The following is a 10,639-nucleotide window of genomic DNA, read 5'->3' on the forward strand; positions in this document are numbered from 1 at the left end:
GGTACCTCCCAGTCATTATTATTCTTGAAGGATTTTGTGACTCTTCCTGTTGTTCTGTGATGGGTGGCTCAGTGACTCACCTCGGGGCCTCACAGCCAAACAACAGGATCCCAGGGAAATGAAGGCTTTTTAACACCAGTTGCTACCGAGGGATTGAAGTGCAGGACCCCTTCTTCCCCCTTCCCCAAAAGCAAGGAGTGATTGCTATAAACTAGTTGAACAAAGAGCAGAGACCACAGCAGAGAGGCTGGCTGTAGATTGTCAGTGAGGTATAGCTCCTCTTGCCCCTTGCTCATAGATATTCTGTTGGGGCAGTACTAATGTTCACATGTTATTTCCTGAAACACATGCACTTTACAATGCTTTCTTTCAAGTACTGAGCTGATCCAGTCTTAGCTGTACAGCAGATCCAAGCATTAGGTTATACAGTGACTTCCAGGAGCTATAAGCTATGTTAAACAGTCTCTTCTTGTAGAGCTCTGTTGTGCAATTAAGATGACAGAAAAGGGTCATGCCAATTAAATAAAAAAAAACCCACAAGCCTTATGTTTCCTCAATGAGTACTTGAACAATTGACAACACTTTACCTTTCTGCTCATGTGAATGAAGCTATTCTGCAAAACTGAACTTTCTGTCAGTACAATAATAACCCTACAAAGTAGGAGTTCTGTGCTATCATAAATCTGCTTCAGTAAATGTGATGATAGCAAGAAGTCACTTCACAGGTTTGGGCTATTTCTACCCATCTTTTGTTAATAGGTGGATTTGATAGTCTATGTATGGGGACTTGCCACCCCAGCTAGCCCTTGACAGGCTTTGTATTTCATGTTGTCACTGTAATGGACTAATCCTCAGGCTCCCAGCTATGGTTTACACATGCAAGCTGAAAATAGACTTCCGTATCTGTGGGTGATGACAAAAGCTAATTAATAGTTAGTAGATTGATACATGTTAATTTTCCAGTCTGAAATTCTACCTCATAGACTGTCAGGATAGCAAGGGCCTTAAAGGATGGGAGTCAAAATCTCTGCCACAAACCATGGTGCATTATTTCTGACAGATATTTAACCTCTTTTTACATGCTCCTGGAGATGGTGATAATGCTTGTCTTCAGTGAAACTATTAAAAAAGTAGAAAGTCAGGTTAAAATAATACACCATAGTTTTATTGAGTGCTTACTTCCTTCATTAATGTGATTAAGGTACTCAGCCTGAAACTATAGTTGTGTGGACTGCATTGTCCCAGCCTTGTCATTGTTCCTCCCTTTTTTCCCCTCATCCCTCATTCATGAAACAAAACCAGCGAGGCTGTAGAAGCAATTGACATCCACCTGCTATCCCCAGCTCTGAGCAAAAATTAAACCAAGTATTAACTTCAGTGTCTGAAGTGCTGAACTTCAGTGCATAACTACAGTTGACTTACTGGAGCACACTGGGGTTTTGCTTTTCAGCTGAGCCAAGGGGATTAACAGTCTCCTAACCTGATCCCATCGTAAAGGAAAATACGTCATCTTAACTTGTTGGAGCATAGTATATAAGTTGCATGTGGTCCTGTTCTTCATGGAGAGATGTAGAAGTAATTTTTTAAAAACTGTTCTTTGCCTAGACATCTTCTCATTGTATCCCAAATGTACTTGCCTCCAAATGTGCATTTTTTCATGTTCAGTTGAGATACTATGTTTTTGCTGCAAACACACAGGGTGCTGATGTCCCTGAGCATAGTTTTATAACTCCAAATATATGACAGCATATACCATAAAGTTCCTTTTAAAGGGTGATTGGCATAATGTATAGTCGTTAACAGTTTTTCATTACTACAAGCATTTTCTATTGCTGAACAGTGCTAAGCAAAATACCTGGCAGTACAGAATGCTCATAGTCTATTTTTGTCTGGTTTTTTGCATGGGCTTTTTTTCCCCTTAAAAAAGTTGCAGTCTTATCCCAGCTGTCTGGAGCAAAAATTTAGACGAGTGTAAGCAGAAGGTAATGTGAGTTGGTGCATTCCTCATGACAGACAGTCCAATAGTATGACAAATTACCAAAAGCAGGTATGTGTAAAAATTTTTGTGCATTTTCCAGCTATCTGTGGATGATGTGAAATACTTGCTTTTATCAGGTGCCTAAGATGCTTTTCTTTTCAGTCAGCTAGTTGCTGCCTGTTACATGCTGTGAAAAGCATTTAGTCCCTCCTACTTTGCTGCATAAATTGGAAAGTAGAAATGCAGGGAGCAGGAAAATGTGTATGATATCTGTGAAGGAACAGATACGCAGTCTGGTAGGAAGCTGAAATGCTGGGGATATATTTTGGCACAGAGATATTACCCACTTTTCTTGGCGACGTTGTTTCCTTATCAGACTGGCCATGCATTGTATTTTGCATGTGTCAAAAAGTGCTTGCCAGAAGGACCCGTTCTGATAGCGACAACAGGAAGTCTGAAATACACCAAAGGAATGAAGGCTTGGGAAGCCAGACACTGAGAAGCAGCAGTAATAGTGATTCTGGATAAGGAGGTTAAGCCACAAAGAGTTCAGGCCTATCAATGCTGGAACTTGGATTGGAAGAAATGATAGATAGCAGGGGGGGAAGAAAAAAGCACAAGGAAAAATGCCAAGCAGAGAGGAGCTGTCTTAAGCTCAAGAGAGCTCTGTGCAACAAAATGTCTCCTAGGCATTGTCTTGGAGTATAACTTAGTCTCAAATTAATAAAATGTGAATTCTGGCTTCTTATGAGTTCTAGAAAAAGCGGTTCATTCTGAATTGTCTCTTTACCTCACTGCTGTGACAGAGTAAGAGATGCAGGAAATGAGACTGCTGGCCTGGCAGTTCCTACTTACTCTCTATCTGCTCAACATTAAATTCTGCAGAGCTGCCAAATCTCCTGTAAGTCTGCCTTTTTCCAGCCCCACATCCAGCAGCTCAGAAGCTTCCAGGATCCTCTAAGAACTAGCCCAAACCCCTCAAATCTCACAGTGTTAGGAAATAGAAACCAAAATGGGCCAAGAGGAATCTGGACAAGATTTTTTTCAGCGGCTTCTTTTGTGAGTGGATGAAAACATAGGTTTATAATAGATGCTGGGATACTTTCATTGGCCACAGTGTTGGCTGCTGAGTAAGTTCTAATACTGTGTTGTGTTTAGCTACAACAGGCTCTTTATAAACAGGTATTTTACAGTGTTTTAAGATGTTCTGTTCTGGCACTAGTGGTCTGAAAACAAAGCTGACTCTGTTAAAAACTATAGCTTAGACAGACCGATGCACAGAATATCCCATCATGGGACTGATGAGAAACCTGATACATTTTTCCACTGCTCGTGCAGAGAAAACCAAATACAGAAGAGAAGCCACAGAAACTCAGCTCTGAGCAGAAGTTTAATATCCAACATCTTCCCTAGGAAAAATGACAAGTATTGTTGGCACAGGAAGTACATCTCACTTTTCAGTATTGAGGTCCACTGCAGTCTTATACTGCTGCCTATTTTTTAACCAAGCCCAAGAAGAATGGGTTCATTGCATTTTGCCACAACAAAGATGAGATATATGTCTGGCTAGATTGATAGTGGCTGGATTTGTTCAGCCTTTTGGAAACTTAAGGCATGGTTCAAACACTTCTGTTTTGTTTCCTCTGAGACAGGCAACTGTATAATCACTCCATGGCTTTCAAATAACATGAGAAACTGAGACTGACTCACTGTTTCCCGTTTCATTAGCTCAGGACAGGATGCACGGCCTATAAACACATTCTGCTCACATCTTTACATGGCATGAAGTTCCTTGCTCTAAGTTTGCAAGCCCACAATTTTTTATATCCCTAGAGTGACAGTTTATGGTTGCTCTTTCAGCTCTCCTGACTCCTGTGTGTAAGCATGAACTGTGTATGACCTGGGGCCGAAGTGTCTTCCCCTCCCTATCTTTTTTGTCTCTGTCACTGTAGTTATACTTAAGCTTCTCTTTGACCAGCAAGATTGAAATATCTATAAATCAGTAACTCACCAAGAGATAATAAATGGATGTAGAATGGTGTCCTTAAAAGGACTTGGCTGTTAAGTAGCATATTGCAAGTCCAAGTAAGGAGCTCACAAAGTCAAGAGACAACCACAGGATGACTAGTCAACAAAAACAACCAAGTACACCGCTTTTCAAGTACATAACCAAGATGTGAGTAACTCCTGAAGCCAGTGAATCAAGTCATCAGGTATAGGGTAAATTGGTGTCCTTCCATTAAAATATATTGTCTGCTGAATTAGGAAATAAGGACTGAGCACAAAAACGAGATTGCCTTTATTGATACCCAAGACTCATGAAATGGTGAAATAAACTGTGGCTTGGGAAGGAAACAGTTTTGGAAACAGGAACAAGAAACACACAGGCTCAGAGCCCTAAAGGGGCTAGCCACATTTGCTAGCCACAGCAAATGGAGTGTGCAATAAGAGAGAGATGGACAGAGGTAGCTCAGGACTGTAAATCTGCTGTACCCTTTTCACAGTGATATGTACCTACTGAATACTTCCACCATAAAACATCCTTTGAAATCTGGCACTCTAGCAGAATGGCAACTACATTTCTACAAATACAGTCCTGACTTGGATCAATTGCAAGTGAATAAACATTGAACTAGTTCCTTCAAATATATATCCACTCCCTGAAGCACATCAGTAGAGTTCCAGGTATGAAAGAGTAGGAAAAACCTGCTCTGCAGTAATGAATACCCTTACAGAGTCTGCTGGTATTGCAGATAAGCAATACTCAAGCCTGATGGCGAGAATTGCAGTAATTCCATTTGATCTGGCCTTGAAAATGTCTTTCATAAAAAAAGTACTAAATACAAACTAAATGCATTTGGTCTTTAGTGCCTACATAAAGGCATCTAGGCACTTAGAGATTTCATGGAATTTTTCACATTAACGGATGGCTCTGAGTCAGATCAATAACATTTAAGCTTTTCTGTGCTACAAATAAAAGGTGGCTATCTTGGTTTTTAAGCACTTAAAAACATTTGTGAGCCTGATCTTCCATATTTTTAGTCTTATTGTGTGCAGAGGAATTTGGAAACTGACATTTCTGTTCCCTGAGATGTTTAGATACTTCCATAAAAAAATTAAGAAACAAAAGTCTACATTTAAAAATGTCCCTCAGCATGAATTTTCAGGGTAACTTCTATACATGACCATCAAAATGTCTTGGGTTTGTACTGCTATATTCAAATTCTTTGGAGTTCTACCTTATATTGAACTTTTAATATATGTAATAGACTAAAGCAAGTACTTTTAAAAAAGGGCAGAAAGCACAACTAAACAATGTATTTCTACACTGTTGCAACTACATATTTCAATGTGAATTTACCCTGCTTATGGGGATATAAGCAAATGTACAGATAAGTCATAAGTAATTTCTGATAGGCTACATCAAAAGATGCATGGCCAGCAGGTCAAGGGTGATGATTCTCCCCCTCTACTATGCTCTTGTGAGACCCCTCCAGTAGTGTTCAATCCTGAAGCCCCCAATGTAAGAAGGATATGAAGCTCCTGGAGTGAGTCCGGAAGAGGGCCACGAAGATGATGAGAGGGCTGGAGCACCTCTCCTGTGAGGACAGGCTGAGAGAGTTGGGGTTGTTCAGCCTGGAGAATGAAGGCTCTGGGGACACCTTACAGCAGCCTTCCGGTACCTGAAGGGGGGCCTGGAGAAAAGCGGGGGGGGGGGGGGCGTTTGACAGGACAAGGGGGAACAGTTTTAAACTGGAAGAGGAGAGATTGAGGTTAGACATTTGGAAGAAATTCTTTAGTGTGAGAGTGGTGAGACACTGGAACAAGTTGCCCAGGGAAGCAGTAGATGCCCTCCTCCTGGAAGTCTTCATTCAGGACCAGGATGGATGGGGCTTTGAGCAAGCTGGTCTAGTGGGAGGTGTCCCTGCCCATGCAGGGAGGTTGGATCTAGATGAGCTTTAAGGTCCCTTCTAACCTAAACCATTCTATGAATCTGAGATTATTTCAGATATATTTGCTGAAATACTGATGTAGAAAAACAACCAGAAATTGAGATTATCTTGCTCTTTCTCTGTCATTCTGCTATAAGAGTTAAAATAATTATCAGTGGAAGGGATAGCAAGCATCAGTGGGAAAGGCCAGCAAATTCAGTCAGTATTTGTTTCTTCGCTTTAGTAAATCACTGAAGAGGGTGTATCTTTTTATTTTTGCTTTTGTAAAGACTTTGACAAAATTACTCTTTGCACCCATATTGGAAAATTCCAGTAGCCCACAGCAAGGCAGCATGGCTGTCCGTATTATTTCTCATCTTATGCAGTGGTGCTTCAAGAATATTGAACAATAGGTAAAAATTTTACATTCTCTAAATCTGAAGAGGATTATTTGAACCTCATAGGAGAACTGTGCATTAAAAGGCAATGTTTTGCTCCAAGCAATGTGAACTAAGAAAGAATATATAAATATAGCCTGAGACCAATAAATCTGTAACTGCAAATCCACCGTGGTAGCAAATGGTTTCCCTTTAATAATGAAATACCACACTGGCAAAAAGAAACATATAACTCAGGCTACCCCAACCATTATAGGGCTACAAAATAACAGTATTTTAAAACAGAGAGTTCTTTCATTCTCTGGAGTGCTCTTTGGTCATGTTTCAAGTTTTCTTCTGCAACTAGGAGGGCTAAAATCTTACTTGAAAATATGTGGAAACTGAGACTGTTGCACAGTCATTTTTTCTGGGGCTCAAATTGAAGCACCAATTTTCTGGCATGGGAGTAATACTACAGTTGGCAGCGGTACCAATGACCAAATTTCTTTTTAAAAAACAAAGCACAAATTGGCACTGAAGCTAAGTTTCTTGGTTTGAGGAAGGAAAGAAAAATATTTATTCTGTAAAGGAAAACGTACTTGCTTGTCAGGAGAAAAAGAGATTTCTGTTCAGTGAACACACAGAGGAATAATCTTTTCCTACAAAAATCACTGGAAGTTATTAAAACCTTAAGTTACTTGTTTTTGAAGGGAAAAAAATCTTTCCATTGACAAGAGTTGTGAGACCCTCTCTTCTAAAGCTCATATAATGCAAGCAAGAAGCTGTAGTTCAGGTTTGGCCAGAGTTTTTCTTTCAGTGATTTACTTAAGCTGCTTCCCTTCTATTCCTATTATTCCTTACTGTGTGCTCCTGCTATCCATGACAAGTTTGATCTAGCAGAAGTTACTTGCCTTTGATGTTGATGTTAGTTAGAGGGGCACAGCTCTCTTGATGCTTCAGGGAATCAGTAAGTGTCCTTAGGACTCTCTGAGGTGCAGTTTGAGTTGCATGACATGGTGTAAGGCAAAGACAGTTGGCCCTTTCTTTCCCTCCCAGCCCCTTGCAGGATGTAGGGGATCCTTTTCCACACTTGTACCTGCAATATGGGTAGCTACTGCAGAGCTGCAACACCCAGTGCCCTTTCTGTCTTCAGGGAGTTGCAGGTAACCACCACTGTCATCATCTTCAGCAGCAGCAGTGCACTGAGGACTCCTAGAGATGCTGCTACTCAGATGAATAGCCCAAAACTGAATTAGTTCACTCTTAGACATTCAGATAGTTTCTATGGGTCTCAAGGATCCTGTCCCTCAGACCTCTTAGGTTTTGCACAGGTTTCATTTCAGTCAATAAAACAATAGACTTAGACAGGCTGGAGAGTTGGGTGGGGAGAAACTTAATGAAATGTTCCTCAGGGCTCAGTCTTGGGATTGTTTCTGTTTAACATCTTTATTGATGATCTTGATAAGGACATAGAGTGTATCATCAATAAATCTGCAGATGACACCAAGCTAGGCAGGAGTGTTGATCTGCATGTGGATGGGGAGGCTCTGCATAGAGACTTGCATAGATTGGATCATTGGGCTAATGTTAATGGTCTGGCCTTCAACAATAGGCTGCCCAGGGAGATGGTTGAGTCATCATCCCTGGATGTGTTTAAGGGTCGTTTGGATGCCGTGTTGGTGGATATGGTTTTGGGGAGAACTTTGTAGAGTAGGGATGACGGTTGGACTTGGTGATCCCAAGGGTCTTTTCCAAACTGAATGGTTCTATGATTCTATGAAATACAATAAGGGCAAGTGTAGAGTCTTGCATCTGGGAAAGAACAACCCCATGTATAAGTATAGGCTGGAGACTGACCTGTTGGAGAGCAGTGTAGGGGAAAGGGACCTGGGAGTCTAGTGGACAGGAGGATGACCATGAGCCAGCAATGTGCCCTTGTGGCCAAGAAGGCCAGTGGCGTTCTGGGGTGTGTTAGAAGGGGTGTGGTTGGTAGGTGGAGAGAAGTTCTCCTCCCTCTCTATTCTGTCCTGGTGAGGCCACGTCTGGAGTATTGTGTCCAGTTTTGGGCCTCTCAGTTCAAGAAGGAGAGGGAACTGCTTGAAAGAGTCCAGCACAGAGCCACAAAGATGACTGAGGCAGTGGAACATCTCCCTTATGAGGAAAGGCTGAGGGAGCTGGGTCTCTTTAGCTTGGAGGAGACTGAGAGGCAACCTCATCAATGTTTACAAATACATAAAGGGAAGTGTCAGGAGGATGAAGCCAGGTTCATCTCAGTGATGTCCAGTGATAGGACAAGGGGCAATGGGTGCAAACTGGAGCATAGGATGTTCCACAGAAACATGAGGAAAAACTTCTTTACTGTGAGAGTGACAGAGCACTGAAACAGGCTGCCCACAGAGGTCGTGGAGTCTCCTTCACTGCAGACCTTCAAAACCCACCTGGACACGTTCCTGTGTGATGTGCTCTGGGTGACCCTGCTCTGGCAGGAGGGTTGCATTTGATGATCTTTCAAGGTCCCTTCCAACCCCTAAGATTCTGTGATTCTGTGAATATTCCTTTCTGTATCCTTATTCAGAATTAACATTTTGGGCAGTGCTTTGGCAAAGCAGTAAATAAAAGGTTAGAGTCCCTCTTACAGCATCAGAAGCAGCACTAACCTGGAATGAATTCACTCTGTTCAGATTTATCTTTTTGCTCGAAGGCTTTCTGCTGCAGTAGTTACTGCTTTTCTAGCCCATTCTAACTTTAGGTCTTGTGTCAGCACAAAGCTAGCAAAAAAGCAGAGCACTGGTGCTAACTCCCTGTCACATGCTTCGATCAACTTGACAAAAGTGTCACAGTGTGGTCCACCTGTACTCTGAGTCAAGTTTGTATTCCTATGTAATCCTTTCCAATGATGGTGAAAACATCTTGCTAAGGAGAACTTTACATGTTTGCACCTCTCATGGGTGCAGATACACACATTTGTCCAAATCAAGAGCCAGAAATCCATTGTGTACCATCAGGTTTCTACTGAGCACCAGCTCCTGTTATTTGTAATATATTTGCAGAGGATACGTCAGAGTCTTAAGACGTAGAAATGTAATTTCTTAACTAAACAGAAGTTATTCCACACATGACACTGAGCTACTACCATTTTCCTCATCCCATGAATAAAACAGTACCATTGTTGGAAGCACTGTGATTGAGCTCCTCAGAGTTCCTGCATGTGAAGCTATTAAAAAACTCCCCATTATAGTGAGAAGTAGTCATGAGGGAAAAAAAATATTAATTACTACAGTAAGTAGGGTTGACTGTTTCATGAGTCAGGCTGTTTGTGAGGTCAGTTTTTCTGCCGGATTTGCATGAGAGTTGAGAGAGAGGAGATGAGCAAACATAAGGCACTGCATTCTAGTTGTGGTTGAAGTTTTGTGATTAATTACCATCAGCTGCCTCAAATCATTAAGGCACAGAGAACAAGAGTGTTATGAGATCATGTTTTGATAGCCTTTAACTTTAGTGGTCTGCTTGGTTTTTTTCCACAGAAGTCAGAGAAGTGGCTGTGAGAAGGAGGGATACCAAAGTTTCCCAAGTCAGCAGGTCCTGAAGGAAGAAATTCTACACTGGCTTCTACAGCCCAGGTAAGAGGTTCACTCTGGGGACTATATTCCCATCCCCTGGCACAGCAAATACTTATACAGAATGATAATAAAATAACCTTTCCATTACCAATGGAGCAGATACAGTCAAGGCTAGTTGTAGCTCTTCAAATACTAATTTAAAAAAAGCCCAATTTTCATTTACAGAATAAAACCACACACCCCATCCCTAACTCTGCTGGGCTCAGAGTCTCTCTGTGCTAAGGCACCTGCTAGAGTAATTTCCCTGCCCTGTACTAGTGGCCTCTTGCATCCTCTTGGTTGCAGGACAACAGCTCTCTCAGGGCAGCACTCTCTATACCTTTAATATGAAGCAGCTGTGATTTTTAACAAAGCCACTTCATACAACACAAAGAAGAGCCAGGTGAGGGCTCCCCGTTGCTTGCTTTGCTCCTCTGCTCCTGGTTGTGTTATCCCCCACTACCTGGGCTCCGTTGCTGCTCATAAATGTTCCCTTTAAAAGTATCCACAGCCACAGTATGAAAGTTGGTGATGTATAGCATGTTGTAAAGAATTACTTGCCTCTGTTCAAAAACCTTCCTGACCTTGCAGCTGAAGAAGAACAAAATAATATATTAACAAAAACATGGTTCACTGCCAAAGAAAAGGAGTTCCTGTAAGGACTGAAACAATAAATCTCCACACTGAACTCCCAGAGGGAGTATGTTGTGTTTCCTCCTGTTCTTTATCAAAGTCCCCAAAATAAGCAGGAAT

Source organism: Chaetura pelagica, unplaced genomic scaffold (genome assembly GCF_000747805.2).
Source record: "Chaetura pelagica isolate M959 unplaced genomic scaffold, ChaPel_1.0 scaffold188, whole genome shotgun sequence".
In the NCBI taxonomy this organism is placed as follows: domain Eukaryota; kingdom Metazoa; phylum Chordata; class Aves; order Apodiformes; family Apodidae; genus Chaetura; species Chaetura pelagica.